Source organism: Numida meleagris, chromosome 19 (genome assembly GCF_002078875.1).
Source record: "Numida meleagris isolate 19003 breed g44 Domestic line chromosome 19, NumMel1.0, whole genome shotgun sequence".
In the NCBI taxonomy this organism is placed as follows: Eukaryota; Metazoa; Chordata; class Aves; order Galliformes; family Numididae; genus Numida; species Numida meleagris.
Genome location: NC_034427.1, coordinates 5,597,810 through 5,621,359, shown reverse-complemented (window position 1 = coordinate 5,621,359; position 23,550 = coordinate 5,597,810). Strand labels below are relative to the sequence as shown.

The 23,550-nt window shown below is 37.6% G+C and overlaps 1 protein-coding gene across 17 annotated transcripts in view; it reads right to left on the bottom strand.

The window, feature by feature from the left end:
• NCOA3 (nuclear receptor coactivator 3) overlaps positions 1-23,550 on the bottom strand; it is an 89,395-nt gene that overhangs the window by 62,493 nt on the left and 3,352 nt on the right. For 4 of the 17 annotated variants that reach the window (XM_021417121.1, XM_021417111.1, XM_021417128.1 and 1 more), the window contains exon 1: positions 14,903-15,071. The gene's annotated coding sequence lies outside the window, so the exon portion shown is untranslated. Of the gene's footprint in view, positions 1-206; positions 1,789-14,485; positions 14,873-14,902; positions 15,075-16,213; positions 16,316-17,002; positions 17,113-18,963; positions 19,077-22,780; positions 22,842-23,550 lie in introns of those variants that run through there. The other 13 variants (XM_021417112.1, XM_021417117.1, XM_021417116.1 and 10 more) reach the window with 9 other exon arrangements.

Here is a 23,550-nt window from a genome sequence, read left to right as displayed (position 1 = left end):
TTACAGACCAACTTTAATAGGAGAGATTTCTTAAATCTCTTTTACCAATAATTTCTATGTAACCCACAACTCATCCATCCCCCACTGGAGTTTAGGCTTATTTTACTGCTTGGACTACCAATCTGTTATCTTCAGCTCTTATGTTTTCATTCCCTCCTTGTATGTCTGCATACCCTGTTAACCAGGAAATAGAAGCATCAACTCACCTGGCTTTTCTGTGTAGCACGAGTAGTACTCCAAGGATGCTGAAACTAATGGCTTTGTTTTGATGGACTAAAGTGGTAGCATGGCAGCAAACGGTGTATGAGGAAAGAAGAAATCCAAGTTTAAATCCAAGAAGGGGGAGGGGGAAGCACAAACAAAAAACCACAAAGTATTGTTACTTTTACTCACCAGGTAACCATCCAAAGACAAGGAAACAGTACTTTTTCATTCAAATGAAATGCCAGTTTACTTGATTCAATTTTATGCATGCATATGACGTCTTGTAACTTCAGACACAGGATCAACTTCATGAGCAACTCCTCCTTATCTTTGAATTGCTCTGCATTAGACTAAAAATACTCTTAGGGTATTTGCAATTCTTAAACTATATCCAGCAAGATTTAGATGCAAGAATGAATCTGAATGTCCTGTAGCAGAAACCCTCAAACACAAGAAGCTCTGAATTCTCAACTCAGCAAAGAAGTTTTCATTACCTTGTCTACATTTCCACCAGTGTATGCAGTTCTTTTGGCACCACAAGCTTCAGGGCTGGTCACCAACTTCCATCCGTGTTTTTCAGTTTCTATCAATTCCATGTTATTTTTTGTTGTATTTGCTTCGCTTTTAAATAAGACGATTTTTATGTTATTGATACTAGACCACTTACAGCATATGTTTCAACTACACTCTGCTGATTCTTAAGAGTCTCAAAATACCTGATGGATTAAAACACGGAATAAAGAGAACCTCAAACCCAAAATAAAATGCTGCGTTGCAGCCCCACTGCTGCTTTTGCAAAGCACTGATCATTTCCTGAATTACACTTGGTGTAGATGTTTTACTTAAGCAGCAAACACTCCAGGCTACAACTGCGGAGTGACCTTGAGACAGCTTGCAGAGGCAGTTGCCATGGTAACACCACCAAAGCCTCCATCCTCAGCTGACACCAGGCAGGCACATCCATCCTGCACTCGGCTCTCAATATTGAAGGAGGAAGTTGGACTTTTTTCTTAAGAATTTTCTCAAAAAGATAGGACCAAACTGTGCTATGGTAGACACTGTATATTCTGTATGAATACAATTAACCAGGGCTATACAAGTCCACACAGTACAGGAGTTGCAGTACGGTAAAATAATGCACTACTGAAAGAGGATTCTACTCGGTGTGTTAATCCAAAGAACAGTCCTGAGTTTGGCAAATGAGTGGAGTGAAGGAAGTTAGCGATATCACAACTTGGAGAAATAAGTTAATCTTTTCTCAAATTCTCTAGTACAAATAAATTTTACAGAGCCTTACAGTGTCCAATTTGGTGCAAAATGGGAGTAAAATGAATTATTCTGCATGCTGGAAATATTCCTAGTTTCACCTGATCAAATTGAATCAAGTCTGAAACCAGCCTGGAACAAATTAACAGTGGAGCCCAAAAGAGTTTTTTCTCTTCATAGCGTGTTACCTGCTCATGGACGTCTGGCAGAGCCAGGTGATGTCTTGGATGTAAATAAAAATGAAATAGACAGAACTGAAGAGCACTAGTTAACAGAAATACTCAGTAGAATCATTTCTGTTTGAAGACAGATGATTAATGAACATATTTAAGTAGTTATAGAAATCTAGCAGTCAGATATTAAAGTTTTTAAGAAAACTAAGCTGCACTTGCAAGACTCATCTTTTCCCTAAATTCCAACCAGAAGGGGCCAATCAGATAAGTTTCACAGACTGTTGAGATAGAATCCAAGAGATTCTAGCATAAGCAAAACATTTCTGTATTCTAATTAGAAACAAGAGTTAGGAGTGTTCTGCCTCAGAGAAAGTCAGCCAACTTCATGGGTTTGCACTTACCATAAAGGAAAACATTTGTGCAGTCTCCATACCAGTGGAATTGCTGTCAGTGAGGACACACACTTTAAAATAGGCTGGTTTTTGAACACTGATCTGAAGAGACTGGTTCATAGTTAATTCAGTCAAGTGTCTGCCCTGAAACCTGGATGAGCTCCTCTATCCTTAAACTGTAACCTAAAGGAGTTAACCTAGAGCCCCTGCTAAGCTTTCTTGACTCTCTTGATCTTTGCTCAGGAGAAAGAGAGGGACAGAGGTGAAAAAGACCTCTATGAAAATTGCAATACTACATACACAGCAGGGTAAAAGGGTTTTGTTTTTTTTTTTTCCTCTAAGACAGCATGCAAGAAAATAGCAGGAATTTGCAAAAAAAAAATTATTTTGTCCACTGTAATTTCAGTGGAGGAAGAATATAAAATTTCATCGACATGCCAGATCTCCATTCAAACTGCACACTTTGCTAATTGTGAAGTTCATGATACAACTTGCATTTCAGCAAATTTACGGGGGAAATTCAGAAGGAACATATCTTCTACACAGTATACACTATTGTAGTGTCCTTGAGTTTAAGAAAGTCTGAATAGAGAATGCTTTGGAAGCAGAGAAACTGAGGAATTAGAAGTTGTCTCTAAGCATGCTCCTTTGCTGAAAAGCTTACCTAAAACATACCTAAATTTAATTTAAAGCCGCTCAATAAGATTTTTCATACGTATTTGTCCATTTAATACTCCATTCAAACTCGTTGTCACAGATCTCATTTTACTACCAAAAAATGATAATGAGTTATCAGATGTTTAAATATTAAATATCTTTTTTTGAAGTCTCCCTTTCAAAACAAGCTATTTTAAAAAACTTGTGGAAAGAATAAAAAGCACGTTCTCCTCTGTCATAAAAGCTGAATACCATTTAATTTAAAATTACCTAGAAATACCTGCACCTCTCTTTCATATATTCTCCCACTTTAGGAGATCTCAGCACCTGTAGAATTTGTATCTTCAGATATTGTGGTGTGTTTTCTGGTGTGTTTGTTTTTTTTACATAGACAGTGAAATAGAGAAGTCAGGCACCTGATTGAAACCTTTCACACAGCTTGGAGTTCACAGCATCCTCCAGCGCTACAGACAATAAGGTACAAGCTCACACTACAGCATCTGTCAGCATACACACTAATAGGATCTCCCTTCTATCTGGCCACGTATTTCTAAGAAATTGCATCACGGTGTTTTGGTTAGCTGAACTTAATACCTGAGGTTTCCAATCACTGAAATTTGAGCAGCATTGCCCACTGCGGTAAGAAGAGCAGACAATGCAATCACTCAAGAGGAGAACAGAGCTAACAGTGGAAAGTAAGATACAAGAGGTTTGGTTTTACTCTGAAGTTACATGAGCAGTCAAGTTTTTAGTTCCCTGGAAGGAAGTAGCACCTGCTATGTATATGCAAATATAACTTAAAGGAAGTACAAAATAGAGGACTTCAATATTACTCTGTCCCTGCACAAGTTAATTACTTTATCAGGAAAAAATCACACGTACTACTGCTTTAATGCTGCAGTATCACATAAATTGAAGAAAATACAGCAAAAGCCAGAGAACCACATATTTCATCCTCAAAAGAACTCATAAAAGTTAACATGGAACTAAAAAAAAGACAGACAGAACACAGGAAGAAAGTTCCCAGACAATATTAAGACAACATTCCACAGTGCCCGAAACCCAAAAGAACACCAGTTATTTCAGTGATGGTGTCTTGGTGGCCTGGAAACACTGCTACCCTGGCTCAGATAAGTATTATTTAAAACTGGTGGTCTTATGAATTATTGTTAATGTGCCACTTCTCTCTTCCATCCCATCTGTGGGGCTGCAGAGAAGATGGCTATATTCTAAATGGACCTGCGTCTTATCAATCTGTGTGCAAGCACTGACAGATTCATGTAGAAAAGTGCTCACATAAACATTGAATATGTATCTATTTAGCAATAGCTTCTTAGCATAAACATATTTCTAACAGCCTTCAGCTTTGCATGTAGTTATTTACTGTGGCCTAGCTGCACAGGTTAACTTTGGAAGCAGCCTAGACCTAGACATGAAAAGCACTCCTGGTATAAAATAAGATATATTCATACACAAAATTTGTTCTGCACTGTCTTGTTGTCCTCCCTTCCCATTTTGTTTCCATGTCCACAAAACAAATTTTCAGACCTAAAGCGCCATTTTAATTTTATGGAAGTGAAAGCTACATCTGACATGACAGCTCAACAAGAGATAAGAGTACTGATGCTGGCATTCATTTAGAAACAAGCATCACCAACAACTATGAAAGATATTTACAGTTCTTAGTCTTTAATCTCAGTGTAGAAGTCAGGAAATCCTTTACCACCTATATAGAATCAGTAAGCTACACCAGTACAGGAAAAACAAACAAGAGAAAGCTTTTCACAACAAGGAGTAACATAATATACTCTAATCCTACAGACCTGTTAACCTTTTCAACGCTAGGCTCCACAGGATGGGGATATTCATTTTCTCAATCTCTGCAGAAGTGATCTGACAGATTAGTTCTACCTCAGAAGAGCATTATAGCAGTACTTACCCTTTCAGTAGATCAATAACTTAGTAATATCTATACACACTACACTGGCAACAAATCCATATCAAGTATTTGCAAATTTCTCAACATCAGCTTTCAGAACAGCACTGAATGTATCTACTTAATGCCTCTTGACTTCAGTGAAATTAATTTTCCAATGCTGATACAACAGATAAAGAACTGTCAGTAATAATGTGTAATTATTAAATCTACCAACTCCTCCTAGTAGAAGCCCCAAGATAGATAAACGATGTTGAACTTCTACCTCCAGGTATCACTTGAGACTCTCTTTCCTATAATGTATTTGTTTCAGGAATAATATCTTAGAGGAACTCCATTTGGTTTTAACTTTACTAGACTGTGGCTACTACAGTCTCACCCTACCCATTCCCTTGCACTGGAAATGGCATTTGTGAACAAGGCAGTAAACAGAAAGGCACAAAGTATCTGGGTGGGTTTTGTTGAGTTCGGGGGCTTGGGAATGTTTTTCTTCTCTTTTTTTTTTTTCCCCTCCCTAGGAGGAGCAAGTAACAACAATTTTCAACAGAAATCTGATTCAACCAAATCAGTTTGCTGCCTACAGGAGCACCAGTCTTAGAGCGAGAAGACAGGTTTGAGAAAGGAGTCACAACAGCCCTGACTTGGCCTGAGCTGCTGTGGAAGTGCAGTGCATGGAAGACAGCATTACATAGGAACGCATTTAAAGGCTTCTGGTTTTATATTTTCAATTAATATTGGAAAGAAGTCAGTTTGTTGTGGTGTTACTTGCTTTTTCCATAGTACACCACCTTAGCTCTCACTCCACCATTTAAGCACAGCAAAAGAAAAAACAACAAAAAAAACAAAATATGAAGGATTCTTTACACCCTAACACAAAAGAGCACAAGTCAGCAATGAATATCTGTTGCGACAGAAAGACAAGGCACATTTAAAGTACAGAGTTGTCTACTTCTTGCGGAAAGGTCAGGAAGCCTTTTTGTAAACAAGAATTTAACAGAGAAGAGCTTCAAGGTAGACAAATGTAAAGCCCTTTAGTTTCACTTCCACCAATGTATATGAAGCTACAGTAATTTCATAAATAGCCAGTAAATAGGTTTAAAAGTTAACTGTTTTAAAGAAGAATATGATTAGAGCAGGATATTTTTCCCAGCACCTTTGGTCCTTCAGTAGATCAAAGATAACGACAATTAAGATCTCTAGTAAAATGCAGACCTTATTTGAATTACAACTGGAAGCAAGAAACAAGGTGAATTGTTACCTGGCAGCGATCAGCTAGTAATAGAAACAGTTAAACTGTAAAACTAGAAATTGAAGGCAAGATTAACATAATCACCGGCATCCAGCATGTGCTTGGGTTACACACATTTTTATACATGACAATTTTTTTTTTTAAATGAAAATTCATTTGCAGGGAGCATTCGCTCAGCAAGTAGCTTGAAGTTTCAGTCAGAATGAACCTTCTAACTGAAATTCCAGCAGCATAAGCATGCCTGCATGTTATTAAAGGAAATAGTGGAAAATTTCACAGGCTGACATCCAAGATGTCTGCGGTTCCTGTTCATATTTCTCTCTACTTGCAAAGCAGCTATTAGACTAGAGAGTGTGTGTGTGTGTGTGTGCGCGCGTGCATTCATCCTGGAAATTTCCACAGCTTTAAAAGACCTTTAAAAAGCTTTCTTAAACATACAGCTAAAACAATGTTAAGATTTCTGCCTAGATAGAACCCTTAAAATAAGTACAAGTTCAATCGACATAAAGCACTGCAAAGTCTGGAAAAAAATGAAAAACTTCTCTCATACACCAGTAGCATTGCTTGGCCAATCTGGAGTATCATACTACATATTTATCTCTTTATGCAGGTCATTTGAGGTCCAGCTACAAACAGATGGGGAAGACGAAGCAGTTCACAATAACGCGACGGTGGATGTCATCACAAGTTGGCCTGTCCCTATCAAAGGACAGCTCTCTTTGAATTTCCCCAAATCTCCACTCAGCTCACATCTCACAGGATCCCACTCTTTACCCCTGCTACATTTGTATGATCTCTATCATAGCCAATAGCAATCTGGCAAGTTAGCTTCCGCTGGCTCTACACCTCACCTCTACCCGTGAGCTCTTAATTAAGAGCTACAAATATGCATCACCAGAAGATAAAGAGTTTCAATAGAAAACCCACAGGTGTAATACTGCCTTCAAAAGCTACTCCAGCATGTGCAGATGCTTTCTTTTGTCAGATCAAAAGAGCCTTCCTCTTAAGGGGGAGGGGTGAAATGGACATCCTAGGTTTAATAGAGGCACTGCTGTAATGAAGAGGACAATTTGCAGATAAAGTACTCTTTCTTTTGTTGTATTTAGAGCTATTATTAAATACATACTTTAAATGCCAATTAAGATGGGATTTTATCAGCTACTAGTTAAAAAATGTTACTTCCCACACTGGCATTTTAATGGGAAACAAAGTATTTCAAATAAGCAAAAATAAGTTATTTACAAAATGAGAACAATGCATTCCAAACTGGTAAGAAACGAAATACCTTGAAAATATCTTGAATCCATTTGCTTTTTTTAAAAAATTTAAAATGCTACAGTACAGCTATGCTTTAATGAAAACTACAGCAAAATGAGAGAGCAAATGTTTTTAATCCTCAAGTAGTTAAAACAGATTCTGTGTTATAATACTTCATAGTTATAACTAAGCCAAACAAATCATATAAATACAGGCTAAAAGAATCTGTCTACCTATAAATACCTACCAGCATTACCTAAAATGTGGTCCTCTAGTAGGCCACATGCACAGGTCTGTCCAGAGAGCCGAACTTCCCCAATGCAAGCATCAGGAAAGCTTCCACAGAAGATAAAGAAAGCAGAAGAGAGAGTATTACAGCAGAATATGCTGCTACGTCTGCTTTAGTACAGTGCAGCAAAGATGGAAAAAGCACGAAAGGAGTGGAACAAGAACCACAATTCCCTGCTTTTGTTCAACCAGCTTTTCAGATAAAGTTACTACAGAGACAGACAAGGTCTTTGGCACTGGCAAAAAGAATTGCAACTTTTTGTTTAAGATCTTTCCTTTAGGATGGCGCTGATAAGAATGCTAAGAATGGATAACCATTTTAAAGCCACTATCATGAATAAGAGGAAGAAATGACTTTAAACTTTCATTTCCTCTTCCATAAGCTTCCAAGAAACAAGAAATACAGTGCTTCCATGTGCTAATTGTGTGCACACGTACACACTCGATAGTTGTCTACAAGGAAGTTTGAGAAAAGTTAACCCAAGTAGACTGCATTAGCTGCTACCCGCACACACTCAGTTCAAAGCAGCGCATAAGCGTCTCTGTGCCAGGACTCACTAGCCTGAAGCAAATGTGGTGAAAACAATTCAAGTATTTGACAAAAACGGAACATTAAGTTGTTGATACACTCCATAGGACAATCAGCAAGATGCTAGAATTACAAGTGCAGAAGCAAGAACAGTGCTATCTTTGCTGTAGGTTTTAGTTCTTCCAAGCAATGCAGAATAACAAAAAAAAAGTTAACAAAACTTACCATGACAGATTATTCTGAGCCAGTACGTTTCCTCAAAATACTGGAGTACAGTATGTGCATCACATTTTAGGCAGGTTTTTTTCAGCAAGTAAATAGTTTACTTCTGCATTCTGCTTAACCTCTTCATTATTAGATACCGCAGCAAACCTCCCCCTCCCCCTCTTTCTACTCATTGCTACATTGCTCCCGGGTTCAATCACTTGCGCGTGTTTCAGGGAGACAGAGCATTCTGCTATTAGATGTAACGTAGCCATAGAGAAAAAGTAGAGCAACACAACATAATTGTTATATTTTGAATTCTTAAGTGTGCATGGTTTCTATCATTTCAAGCAACTTCTAATTGGCTTATTAGGTTCCTCCCAGAAGAACAGCTTCCTCAGATTCATGCAAACTCAGAAAGCATTTGAAAAACTTTAATGGCTGCATATCGCTCATTCAGAAGTTAAACAGAAGTTGGTTGAAGTACACTGATCAAGTTCTACATGTACCTGACTCAGTTCATCAGTATTTGACTAAGAAGACATTAAAAACCCATGCAGTGTTCGGGTCCTCTCTATTTCTACTAAAAAACAAACAAACAAGAATACCCACTGAGGTCTAATGACCAAAGTGACCCATTGAAGCCAATCTATACACCAGAGAGATTTTGTCCTCACATACGATTTCTCAAGTTAAATTTCACTCATGTATCACAGAAAATAAACAGTCAATTAGCATTCCTAGAGCTAACCACTCATTTGCCAACATAAAGTAGGAACAGCTGCATTGTCTCAGTAAGCTCAACATTTCATATCTTGTGCTCTAGCTAGAGCTCAGAGCAGTCACCGACACAGAACTACAAGAACATAGAGGGGAAAAATAAAGTCGAAAAACCTTACATTGCTACTGTAAGCTTCCATTGCTTAGTCATTCCCTGACTTAGCGAAGCATCAGAAACCAACTATTTTTTGCATTTCTTTCCAAAATTACTTCCTTGCTATAAGTCTTTATTAAAAATGAGACTCCAAAAACATCTCCAAATAAGACTGCAACAGTAGTCTTGCAGCAGTTGGTGCCAATGAGTCACCACTTGCGTTGTCCTTGCATAATAAGCATAAGTATTTACCTTCCCACTTGTGTGGTTCAGAAAAGCATGCAGTAAAAAGACTGCTTGATTTTACCATGGAACCACTGCTACCAAGTTTCAGCATTGCACCATCTGGTAGTCTTCTTTGAGGAAGACAGTCCAGAACATTACCAGCAAGTTATAGCTTTAAAATATATATACAGACACTAATTTTCAAGTTTGTCACAGCTGTTATAGAAGTTCCGGTTTCTAGAAAAACAAGGCTGTTTCCTAAAGTCTCACAGCAGTACATAATTCAAAATAATGGACTTAACAAGCTATGTTTTAACAGTACTATCAGCAGAGGACAATCCACACTTCATACTCACTGCCTTTGCCCTTTATATATACATGCACCACCCCAAGTGATTCTGAGGGATACTCAGAACTACAAACTCTGTTAGGAAAGAAAAATCTTAGAGCTTGATCAAGCAACTGATTTTCAAGAATAACAAAAGTTGAGTTGCCAAGATATCCTCACTGAGACAAACTCTTTAACCTTCACAAGATTTTTGGAAGGCTGGAAATCAAATTCTATGTTCTCCATTTCACACCTCCGTAAGTTCCTTCCAAAATGCAGAAAGAGGTAGAACTTACTCAGTGTTTTCTGCTCAATCAAGAGAAGAAGCTAGAACAGAAGAGCTAGTATGACAAGCAAATAGTAGAAATAGTTAATAATTTAGTATTTACAGGACAAGAAAAATACCAGTTTTACGTAGGGTCCAATAAACCAATGGTATAACATTTCCATGCTGCTCCATTTTGTAAAAGAAACCTGCAAGACTTAAGTCCTTAATTTATTCCCAGGAAAACAAAGAGCTTTAGTGAAGTAGCTCACACATCAGCTTGAAAACCATACACCTTCAAAACACAATATTAGCAAAGAGATTATCCAATAGCCTATTCCATGTGGTTATTTTTCAGATGGCACATGAAAACAAACCTTCAAAGCAGTATCAAAGTCAACAGTTCCACGACACAGCAAAGAGCAGGAAGTTCTTCTTATTCTACAGCAGCAATAGTTTGAGGTTACCATATCTTCTAAGCTTTCACTGCAATAGAAAGTAGTCTATGAGAGCGCAAGCAGGATTTCCTCTGATCGAATTTCTAGCTATTTGGGCACAATAACATCAGAACCAGAGAATCTGCATGGCTTACATTAACTCAGCTAAATACTGTTGCTCCACAATAGACAGTGGGCACTGAGGTTTAATTTTCCCAACCCGGGCAAGAAAGTCTCAGCAATCCCATAGCTCAGAGAGAAAACTAACAGTACAATCACGGGCTGAAGAAAAAAGTAAAACAAAAGGGATCTCCACTGGGAACAAAATTTAATAACTGTATTTGTTGAATGGAACACAGACCATTCTTAATACTTGGCTATCCGTTGTGCCATTCAAAAATATCTGTCTGGCCTAATGACTAAAATCAGGCCATAAAGGAAATACCATTTTTACCATTTATTTTGCTGAGAGAAAGCTACTGGGACCACCAAAGACACTGCACTGCATTCTAATCCACCTCACCTAAAAGCTCAAGAGGAAGAGCAAGTATGCGGTCCTACGGAGGTACTATGCACACAAAGCAAATCCCCAACAGCCAGTCTCATCCATACAAGAAAGAGCCCTGCAGTCTGAGAGCAAGGAGAAAATAAGTACTTTCTGTCTTTTCTTTCTGCCCTATCCCACTTGGTTCCCTACTATCACTACCAAGGAAAAGAAACTGTTTGTAACTACCCAAGAGACTGGTGAAATGCACTGTATTGACAACATATTTAGCCATGCAACCTGTTTCAATGTTTATTTCTTAGAAGTAGATGACACATTTTCTCATTCCCATGCAGAGAAGGAAGAAAAAGATCCCCGTAACTCAGAATAATCCATACAATTGTATACATACACAAATATAAATTATATATAACCTTACCATAAAAATGAGCCTCTAAAATATGATTTGTGTATACCTGTTGCACTAAATTATCTTACTCCATGGCTCTGACATATCCCAACACGCATCGAAGAGTAGAAACGGTAAAGAGCTTTGTGACAAATCTCATGCTCAGCTGAGGCCAACACAGGTGCTAATCATTACAGCTAGCAGTATAAGAGTTATATTGTTCCTCTTCTCCCTCCTCCCCCATTTTCAGGTGCAACTGATAAATCAGGGCAAAACTGCGATGTAGTTTAGCCACATATGTAACAACTGACAAAAAAATTGCTTGCCTTGACCTAATAATTATGACATTTTCTGGAAAATTTTCACTGTTTCAGGTTTCTAGAATACTCTTGGTCATAAAATGCAATTATAATGGTGTTAGGCTTGAAGTCATGACGCTATCCATGCCTGCAGTCTTTTTTTTTTTTTTTTTTTTTAAAAGAGAAGGTAACTTGATGGTTAGAAAGCCTTTAAAGTTTCCAACAGGGCAATGATCCATAACCTAGCAAAGAATGTTCAGCAAACAGTTGAAGTGTACCTGACAAGAACTTACATTTAACAGAGAAGATGACAAAGGTGGAAAAAATAAAATAAACAAACCCCACAACATGTTCACACACGCACACAAACTCAGGGAACAAAAAGATTTAAAGGTAGAGAGATACCTGCAGAGCTAACCCCACCACCACACTGCAAAAGCTGGAGAACTCTTCCCAGTCTCAGAAGTAGCAGCCTTACGCCATATCCTAAGCTGTCAGCACTAACAACCCTGAGTTCCCAGTGTAAGAAAAGCAGGCAACAAGAATCTCTGGTGGTCCTCCTCATTTAAATAGCATGCTGTATTAAGCAACCGCTTTTTTCTTAATTCTGTACAATGTCAGAAACTGAGGTTGCTGTAGACTACCAAAAAAAAAAAAAGAAAAACAATCTGTATCTACATCTTGAAAGCATAACACTTCACCAATAGTAATTCCACATACTTCATGCAAAAGTCTAAAATTCCCTTGTGAGATTGAGTTTGGAGTCAAGTTAATTTTGTTCTGCTTCAAGGACAATCAGCTTACCGACAACTGCCAGCTAAAAATAAAAGTCACCTATTAAATTAAAAGTATTATTAAACTAATAGAGTGTAAGCGTATCTCCCATTTTCGTGGGGTGAAAAAGAATTTTATATACCTTCTCAACTAAATGTAACACATTACAACTACTATGGAATATTTGTCCTTTGATTTTAATCAGTAACAGTTAAATTTTTTCCCAGTTGACTCTTCCTACACTACATTTAGAAGTGTCAATAGATCTAGCTATAGCAAAAAAGCACACAGACATGTTGCCATTTAAGTTTAGGTATTCCTCACCATCCTCCCATATCCTTGGCAATTCCTCCCCTCCTCCCCTTTTAGTATAAAAAAGGAAAACACAGTATTTAAGATATTTCAAATAGTCCTCACTGCAAAGCTTTCGTGAACACAATGCAGAATATCCTACATCATAGTCATTCAAGATCACATCTTCAAGGGAGGCTCATTTAAATGCAGGAGTTGAAGCAACCTCCAGTGTCAGACTTTAGTGACCAAGATCATTTTACATGCTATCAGTGGCTTGATTTCACAGACAAATATAACCAAGATGCCCTTTCTTTATCAGAGGTAGGGTTCTTCTGTTTATTTGAGCTTTTTTTTGTTTGTTTCTTCTGTTGTTTTAAATAAAACAAACCTCTTCTATGTAACTGTAACACAGAAATTAATCACGAAGGTACTGACTGGGATTTCTTGTCTGGTATTTGTGACAAAAACACATAGTCAAAAGATGGCACTGTATTGTACAGTGCATGTTTAATCTCAGCTATACATTAGTCTGAATGATACTGTGCAAAAAAAATTATAAGCAGACAATGCAAACTACTAAATTAATAAATCCAATGAACCAGGGTTTCAAAAGAATTAAAAAATCCTACAACTCACATGCCCACATAAAAGCAGATTGGAAATAGCACATTGTCATCAGGAAAGGTACTTAAAGCAAGGCAGGATACTGGGTTTATTCTGCCTCCCATTACTTCCCTTACTTATCCCCCAGCCTCTACCATGACAGCAGCAAATCCACTGTTATGAAATTAAAAGGTATACTAGTAACAGAGTTGCATGAAATTCACTCCAAGTGCCAGAAAACAAAAAGCCTGTTACAACAACTGCTAACAGCAAATAAAATGACTATACATTATGCACTGTACAGTAAAAAAAAAAAAAACAATTTGGTCAGTTTCATTTAAATCCAGGCTCTTACGCTGAGGCTTTCAAGCAGATATTGCTTGTCACTATGAAGTGAATCTTGTATTTTTATTTAGAATATACACATCTTCATCTCCTGTACAGCAACTATTTTACTACACATTTCTTTGTAACAGTGGTGACCGATTAAGTTTCCTTTTTAACTGTTTTATATAGATTCTATAGATAGATAATACTCACACTTCCAAATGTGCTTCAGTTTTGTCTTGTTATTCCTGATAAAAATCAAACATATTTTCTCTTGACTTTTGGATAAAATATATTAAAGGCTGAAACATTTTTTTTTTCCCCTCCCTTAACAGGTAAAAGGGGAAGGAGACACTGCCTGAATAAAAGAGAGGGACTTGAAGCTGATCACTAGATGAGCTGACGAAGTGAGCAGCTTCTCTTTTAAAAGAAAACCTCAGACTATGCAGAAAACTGGGAGCAGAAACCACAAATGGAACCAACTTTAGAACCAAAGAGGACTCTGGGAACTATGTCAACCTCAGACAACATCCCCACCCATATTCACCCCATTTATGCCACAGAATCACCAACACCTTGCTCAGGCAGCAGTCTGTGATCTCACACAATTAAAAAAAAAAAGTTCTCATCTCCATTTGGCAACATCAGCTTTCATTGCAGCTGTGGAGCAGAAATGAATAAAGGGGCAATAGAAATCAACCTTTCATTTCCAGTATTTCTCATCCTTTTCCTTATTACTAGAGACAAGAGAAGTCACCTCTGAAACTTACCAACGCTACAGGATGATCAGAAGCAGAATGCAGATAACAAGGTCTTTGGAACCGCCTCTGTCTCGGACAAACCCATATGAATGGCAGATGGGGCCATTCCAACCCAGGTACTGCACCCACACACACCTTCCACCCAGGCTGAGGAACAGAGAGAGGGTCAGACGCTTCTCAACATAAGACTCAGGAATCCAAAGCGACCCCGAGTCTCAGCGTTATGTGAGGAACCTCCACCCAAACTCACCCCACTCAGATACGCCTCGCACAGCGGTACGGGAAGGCTCCAGCCCAGCACAGCAGCCTCCAACCGCTGCCTCAGGAATGCCTCCGAACTCCGCGCAGCGCCGAAGTTACAATGGTTGCAAAGAGGTAAAGGCATTCGCACGCTGCCTTGGGAATCCTCAGCCCCGGCGCGGGGATCGCTCCCTCACACAGCCCGGCTGCGCGCCCCGACCTCCTCCCCTCAGGGAGACACCTCCATGCCGGGGAGGGGGTGAGGGAGGAGAGCCGCCCCTCAGGGCCAGCCCCGAGCTGCTCCTTCGCCGGCGAGGGGCAGCCCGCCTTCCCCAGCCCGGTCCCACCCCGGCGCTGGGAGCAGGGGAACGAGAACCAGAACTCTCCTCCCTCCACTCGTTACTCCCTCCCTCCAAACCCCACTCACCTGGGAAAGGAGCCAAAACGCAGCTCCGTCTCCCCCACACTCAACCTCTCGCCGCCATTTTCCTCGCTGCCTAGATTTAAATAGGAACCAGCCTGCCCGAGCGGAGCCACCGGGCGGCGCGGGGCACTGTGGGATCTGTAGTGCTCACGGAGCCCGCCCCTCCGCGGAGCATCGCGGTACTCGTAGTGCCCGCCGCGTGGCTGCGCGGGAGCTGCCTGGCAGCGCCGGCCCCGGCAGTGTCCCGGGTGCCGCAGTGGGCCCAGCCGCGCCGCGGCATTTCCTCTGCTGTGTAAGGCGCTGCAGCTGTGAGCGGCCTATGGACAGTCACACCGATGCAGGATTTAATGAAAGTATTTTATACGCGTGAAGGATTAAAATGCAGTAAGGTTCCAGCCCTGCATGCAGCACTCAATCACAACTACCGAATGTTTGTGGAGGACCTGCTATATACCAAGCACAATCTGTTCCGCGGGGGAAAAAAAAAAAAAAGCAGTCTGTCGAAGCAAACGTTCGATATAATGCAAACAGATTGGAATGAAAGTTAAAAGAAACGTATCAGTTTTTACTTCAGCTATATGGAGACACGGTTCTCAAGCAAAGTGACAACAGCCATTCACTAAGCACCAAGGCAAGGAGAGCTGGGACAGGGACTACACAATGCCAGCTCCCTATGGCCCAGTCTGCTTGCAGAAATCTTACATTTAGAACTTTTAGAACCAGAATTTAAAACTTTCCAGACTAGAATGAGCTTTGTGGAGAACGTGGTATACCTAAGTGTCCACTACTCAAAGCAGCTGTATGAAAATGCCCTTTTCATTTTACACATTATAAAGTGTAATATAATGAAATTGGCTTAAGTCCTGCCATCTTCTCATACAGAGTTCATTACAGGACCATAGGCACAATGGGTATTCAAAATGGAAAAACAAATAAAGCAATTAAATATACCTTCCAGTAATTCCAAAATAAATACATTAAACTAGTGTTGGGCACCTATGAGTAAGTTACTATTACAACGTGAGTCTTCAGCTATTTCTGAAACTACTATTATAGAGCCAAGCAAATCTAGAGATGATATCCAAATCCAAATGAGCTCTAGTTCTGGGGGAAAAAAAAAAAACAAAAAAAAAAACCAACAACAACAACAACAAGTTGCACCTTACATTTTACCTAGTATTATACTACACAAGAACTTCCCAATTATAAATGTGTGCTTGTAATTGTGAACTCAGTTTTAACCAACTTGTAAAGAGAGATTTCTTATCACAGTATCGAGAAGAGAAAATAATTCATGTTGTTAGGGTGCCTTACGTGAAAAGAGGTCCTGTTGCATCTCCTGAAAGCACAAGATCTGCTGCTTAACAATTCTATTTCTTTCAAGTAATCTTTCCTGCAGGATGTTCTCTTCTTACACTATGAATTACAATGGAGCATTCATCAGGGCAAGAACAAGAAGTGAGCAGGGAGCAACAGGTTAATGACAGTACGCAGTAACACTGAAATTTACTTGTGCTGTTTCTTCATTTGGGCAAACTGCATATTCTTCACATTTCTTACATATAGATCATAAGGTCTTTGAACTGCACTTATATTACATCTGACATCTTAGACTCAACGCTAATCAGAACTTCATGTGTCAGTACAGTACAAATACTGTGAGGTTTTTTCCCCTTTTGATTTTTGTTTTCTGTTGTTCCAGTTATAAACAGAGACAACTTCAAAGTTAGCTCTCACTTTATATAATGAAGGCTATAGTGATAAAACACTTTCACTTTTCATTAAAATGTGATGCTCTACAAAAATTAATAAACCCCTTCAAATTCTCATACTTATCTTAAAAGAACATCTTAATAAAGGTAGCTGTAGAACTGTAACATACAACATTTCTATCCATTTGCTCCACCTGCTGGTGCATTTTCGTTTTAAAGCAGTCTTTAGAAACCTAAATGCATTAAACATTTGGCCAAAAAATATACTAAGGTATATGCATTAAGGTTAATGTAGGTAATGGAATAATTAAATTAAACCCAACTCCAATAATTTCTCAGTTAAAAAAAAGCCTAATGGATGTACACACTTAGGGAAATATTCATGGCTTACATTTTGGACGCTGCCATCACTTGGTCATCATTTTCCATCATCTATTATTCTTCTCCAAAAAAATGTTCTCTCTTTCACAGGGGAATCACTCTACAGAACTGATTTGTCTCCTGAAATTTTAAAGGTAATTTTCTGTTTAGAAAATCAAGTGTGCTGGAGAAACAGGACATTTTCTTCACATTTCATTGTTCTCGCCTCAGAGACAAAGATAAAAAACACTGATCAACGTGACCTCTTTATAAGAAGGTCTACATCAACTTAGATTTCTTTCCATACCATCCATTAATAGGATTTATTACTGTTATTTTTCAGTGTTTTGCAAGGAAACAGTAAGAACTTCCCCGTTAAAAATATCCTTCATGGGCTACAACATTTTCCAATACTACTGCAGGAGAGAGGTAGCCTTCCATTCCTTCCTCCCCTACCAAATAATTAGAAACAGTCAGTGTAAAAAGAAAAGAAATAACCCTGCCAAACAAAACTCAAGTTTTGGATTTTATATTTATGAATATATTTGTTCCTAAAAGTTCTATTTCAGAGTTCTCTGACCAGATCAGACTAAGCAGAATCTTTTTTGTTTGTCCCATTACAACCAGGTTTTCTGGGGATGAACTGCCACTTTTTGACGAATGTAAGATTTTAACTCACTTTAATTGCTGAATTTTTGATATGTTTTCCATACACTAATGGTTTGCAGCCTGCTTGACTAAAGCTGGAGAGACTATCTAGTGCACAAGAGACTCTAAAATTAAAACCGATTGAAGAGAAAAGTTATTCTGGCATTAAATAAGAGTAAAAAGAAAACCAAAACTGATAGGAAACGTTAAAAAATGTCGAAGAACAGGAGCATGAGAGTTGGGTGGTTGTTTATTTTTAGCCAATCCAGACTATATCCATACCCTCTTCCTAGACTACCAATTCATTTTGTGTGACTAATCTGCTTAACTGACCAGACTACCAAGAGTAACTGAGTTAGCATAATAAAATAAAAAGATGATTTAATGGCAACAAAGTTAAACAAAATTACAAAGTAAAATGAGAAGTATCAGTAATGCATCAGAGTAATCTTTTTTTTTTTTCCAATAAAATTGAGAAAATCTTCCTCATCAGCATCTTGTCAAGTGAATAATCAGAAGCTTACGTGAATAGAAAACAGCTCATGCTATGGTTTTCATGTTAAAAAAGACACCAATCTGAAACATACACTGTAGTGCTTCAGCAAATTGATCAGACTTTTTTTAAGCGAACTCTCACTAAAGCATAATTTTTGCTTACACAGCAACTAATGAAGTTATGTTTACATGATTTCTTAAATAAAAATGCATTTTAACACTCCAATTGGTTAACCAGAAAAAGGACAGACAAATCAACTGAAATGAAAACAGGAGTTTAATAGGAATTAAAAATCAGTATATTTGTTGCAATCAGCTAGTCACACATTCATCAACATAAACTGGAAAACATTGCTGGTTTCAAGGTGGAGTAACACTACATGTTAGGGGATAATTGTACTAAAAGAAAATGTTCCAACAATACTGTTTGTAAACATTACTCTCTTATTCTGGTCAGTAAATTCATGAAGTGTGTTCCAGCTACTAAGGTTTAAAGCTAAACATCTAAAATTTTCTTCTTGACAGTATCAGTGCTCTCTCACCCATTTCTCTAACTATGAGAACCCTTCCTGGTGAAAGTCAACATTAGATGGTGTAAGAAAAGCAACAAATCCGTGCTTTCAATTTAAGTAGATGCAGCAGCCCATTCTAATACTAAGAAACAAATACAGATGAAATATTGCTTCCTTCACCCCAATATATTTGTCTAAAACATAATTAATTATTTACATAATTTCACAGCTTTCTACAATACTGAGTGTTTAGAAACTGCTTAGAATGCCAGCTCCTAGACAACATTTTGCATTTTTAGAACTTACTCTGAATGATTACAGTTTTTAGTGGACTTACCATGCTATACTGATTCCACACATACCTCTTGTTCCATTTAAGATGAGTGCAATAAAGAAAACACTCTCAGGGAGGTGCAGGGGTAACAAACAGGAACTTTCTGGTGCAGAACACTGATTTTGTAAAAACATAAAAACAGCTTAGATTCTGAAGGCACCCTGAAGTGGCTATAGTACAAATATTACAGAAATGTACCAGATTCTGATCACAGAGCCAGAAGTTGATTTGCTTGCCCATTTTCACTGTTAAACTTAAGTGAAATTTGAACATGGCTACTGGGTTAATCTAGATCAAAGAGGATCCTGTAACAAATGTAGGGTCATTAACAAAAATATTTTAAAAATATAAACTGATGGCACCCACTTCATAATAATAAAAAAATCAAAATAATAGCTTTGCAGGGTCCATTTTCTCAAGTCTTCTGACAAATGTTTTTTGATACTAGCTTGTATCTCATACTGGTTTTGATTTTCTTATTCTAAGTGATGTTCTATTCTATAATTTTGCTGCTCCACTGACAAAGATAGCTGTCATTATAAATAAAGAAAATTAAAAGGCATTAAGCGGAAATATAATTTGTCTTCATGTGAAAAACACAGAAGTTAGATCGGGATGGGGAAAAAAAAAAAGCCTAAGTATTTACTTCAGCTGAAACTTACATACTTAAAAGTTAGGTAACTAAAACATTTAAAAACTTTGACTGTACAAAGCTCATTAGAAGCAACTTCTTGTTCAATTCTTGTTCTTAAGTTTACTCTCCTTTCTCCAGCAGTGTCAAGTAGCAGATGCTTAAAGAGGAATATCAAAAACTGTAGCAAATAAAGAGAAGTCCTATCAACATAATTTCTCTCAGGATCTGGGGAAACTTTCACAACTTTCTGAGGTCTAAGTTGCATTCAGACCTTTATTAGCCACTTCACTGCTTTATTAGCCACTGACAGACTGAACCCTCAGGAATTAAATCTCTTAAGTTACACTTCCACAAACTTCCATGGAAATAATTTATAGAAATTCTCTGCATTTTATCTTTTTTGTTTGTTTTATGCATGAAAAGTATCTGTAGCGGGACAGATGGAACAACACAGTGTAGAAACAACATATATTCACTCAACTTCTCCAAGTCTGCTTTTTGCCAATTAAATCTGAAATTGATTATGTTTGACTACCAACCACATAACTCTCCATTCTTAACAACCTGAAGTCTATATTCTTTTCCTATATTGTTGTGAACCTAAGCACATCATACCTAACCACTCAGATACATTAACTGCAAATGAATACGGATTCACATCTTAAAAGAGTTAGGGGGACAAGAGGAGTCTATTCATCTTCAAGCAAGCTAGAAAAATGACTTGCAGCTAAAGCCCACAGCTGAACTCAAGGTTTAGTGTAACCCAAGTTCTCCTTTAAAGCTTTTCTACAGCTGTGAGAACTTTCGCATTTAAAAATAACTGATAAACATGTAGAACATCTTCCCACATCTGCAACGAGAGCCATGTGCTGTTCTTTGTTCTGCTCAACTGAACCAAAGTCAAACTACAATACCGTATCTGCCATTCCAGACTACAGTACTCAAGAAAACTTAAGAACCACGCTAATTTCTGTAATATAATGCAGAAAAAGCAATGAAATTATTCATTGGAAGAAAACAGTCTCCAAGTTTAAAGAATAAAAATAAATGCACCTGCGGAAAGGCTGCTCTGTAATGATAAGGAAAAATAATGTTACAGTCTAAAATTTTCCAGCTGATTTCACATAATGCTGACTCAGCTGGTAATCTGAACACGAAGAGATTTAACCTCTCTAGGCAGAAACTAATACATACAGATTAATTTCAAAAAGGTATAAGAGCCATGTGCTGCCACTGTATTCAGTATTTTTATATGTATATGTGCTAACAGGAATAAGAAATTTAACAGAATCTTCCTAACTCCCGAGTGATAAAATACTGGGATTTGAAAGTCATATACCGTCATTTATTAAAAATATTTTTTCCATTAATTGTCCTTTGCCAGTAACTGGGATGTTCCTTCGGAGTTCTTTTTCAGTGAATCTGATATTCTTTATATAATGTGTCTTTATTAAGAAGAACAAGCAAACAAACTTAATTTTAATGGTATGAAACATATTAGGAACAGAATAGATGAGATACAGAAGGGATTTCAGATGACAGTCTTCTCATGAAGAGAAATCAAACAATTTTGAGGCATTTAAGAGAGAGATTTCTAACAGAAAGAAAACAAACACTAAATCAGTTCATGAAATATTTCTCACATTTAGGTAAATATAGAGTTCAATGACAACACTAATCCCAAGGATCACCTAAAGGTAATGCTAAATATGGTTAGCTCTGTGTGCCATCCTGTTAGCAATTAGAGAAGAACGTGTCTTAATTTTGAAGATGCTATTATGTTGTAAATATTCTCTCCATATCATAGAATGGCTTGGAAGTCTAAACATACATAAGAATAATATCAGAAGATAGATATTTTTGTGCTTTCACAGAAAGTCATGTTATATGAAAACATTTAGACTAGAAAGATCTTAAAAAATATATATAATTTCAGTAAATATTTATTATGTCATCAACCTCTGCTTCCTTTTTTGTTGGTTTGTTCTTTGTATTAATTACTTTTCTCTTTGGGATTTAGTTCTTAATATGGTATCTCTGTTTCTTCAGCTGAAAATTTCCACACCACCCAGGCCTCTGTTAGAGGAACAGAGCCCAGGCAGGTAATCCTAATGAGATTTAATATTTTATAGACAATTAGATAAAAGTTTCAGTTATTCATTAACGGATTGCAAATCTGTACCTACATTTTTCCCAAAAGTCTGTTATTAAAACAATTTATGTCTTCATACCGCAGGAAACAGGTGCAACAGAAAGCTTTACCAAAGGCAAGGTCACGCAATAAATGAATAGGAATTGTATGCAAGCATACTGATTAAAACAATCATGCTTATCAAGGAGTCACGACCATAGCTTTCAACAGCTGATAGGAAATTGTGTGACTGAAGTCCTTCTGCCAAGCAGTCTATGAATGAAAAGTCACATAGATTCAAAATCCCTCACACATACTAGATTACAGGCAATAATATTAAGGGTGAGTGTTAACTGATGAGCTCGTGATGAAAAAGTAATAAAATTTCCAGCTGCTTTCAAACATTATCTTAAAATTAATCAGTCTCCTGCTAGAAGATGAGTTTTCAAGCTTTCATTGCCTTCATCCAAATTACTGTTTAGTTTCCAGGTAAAATTCTTCTGTATTTGCCAGATAGTATATTGGCTTCATGTGCTGCTAGAACAATACTTCCAGAAGGTCAGAAAGTTATGGAGTGAAGCTGTCCATACACTTCACTAAATACACATATCTTTCCAAATTATTCATATTTTTGTTTATATTTTATCAATGAACAGGCAATTGCAGATCAAATGTTCTTCCTGCCTGCACTACTTTTCAAGAGAGATATTCACTAGTAACATATTCATGAGTCAAGACCTCAGAATTTTCTGGTGCAAAACTCATCCAAACCTTCTTTTAAAATCTAGGGAAGCTATACCTTGATCATACCATTTAGATGCAGCCATACACAAAATCAAAACGAAGAGGTCACACCAGAAACAAGTTGGTATCTACAAATGGATTTCTCTTTTGTTGTTGCTACAGGAGATTTTTACCTGATGCTGCTCCAACATTGGTAAGATATTTGCACTATAAAAGGGAAGTTCTGAGAAGGGGAAAAAAAAAAAAGGTAACTTTCAAATAGCTGAGCTTTCCCATTACACAAAAACAGAATAGATTTTATTTAATCTCACCAATAGCATAGGTGACATTGTGCTGCACAGTGATAAAGATGACGACGTACTTGGCTGTGGCCTGAAAATTTGAAAGGAAACAAGAAAAAGATATCAGACTCTTCAAACAAACAAGATAATAGAATAGGCAAAACTAGACAATTATGCCATCAATAAATATCCTCCCTCACATGATTTATATCAAAGTGGTCCCCAAACTGTTATTCATCTCTAACAAATGAGGAGATTCACCTTGTTGCAATTCCTTTAACATTACCTACATAGGGTCAGGATTTGAGTTATGTCCTTTTAGCTAAGGAACAAATTACTCATTGTTCTACTAAATAACATTTTAAAGTATTTAAAAGTGTCAGTGGATTTTATTTATTTCAAAAGTTAAGAGACTACATTAATTCAGATGAAAAGTTTCACCTTGCAAGATAGACAAAAAAAGCGGTGTACTGGCTAAGTGTCCATATAAACAAATCAAATATTCAAACTATAACAGTAGAACTGTAAGACTCACCCATGAATTTTTATCTGATAAATCAAGCAAGAAAAATCAAGTACTTTCTATGATATAAAGTAACCAATCTAAAGTAACTAACAGTATACCTTTGCATTACTTTTCTCCAGTGGCAAAACTAGGTTGAAAAAACAACACGCAAAATACTCAACACTTTCAGCCATCCCCAAGTTCCTGACCCATTCCCAACCTGCAGCATATCTAGGCCTTAGCTGTGGCAACAGAACTGTTAACAATCTAGACTACTGTATGGCCCTCCAACTGA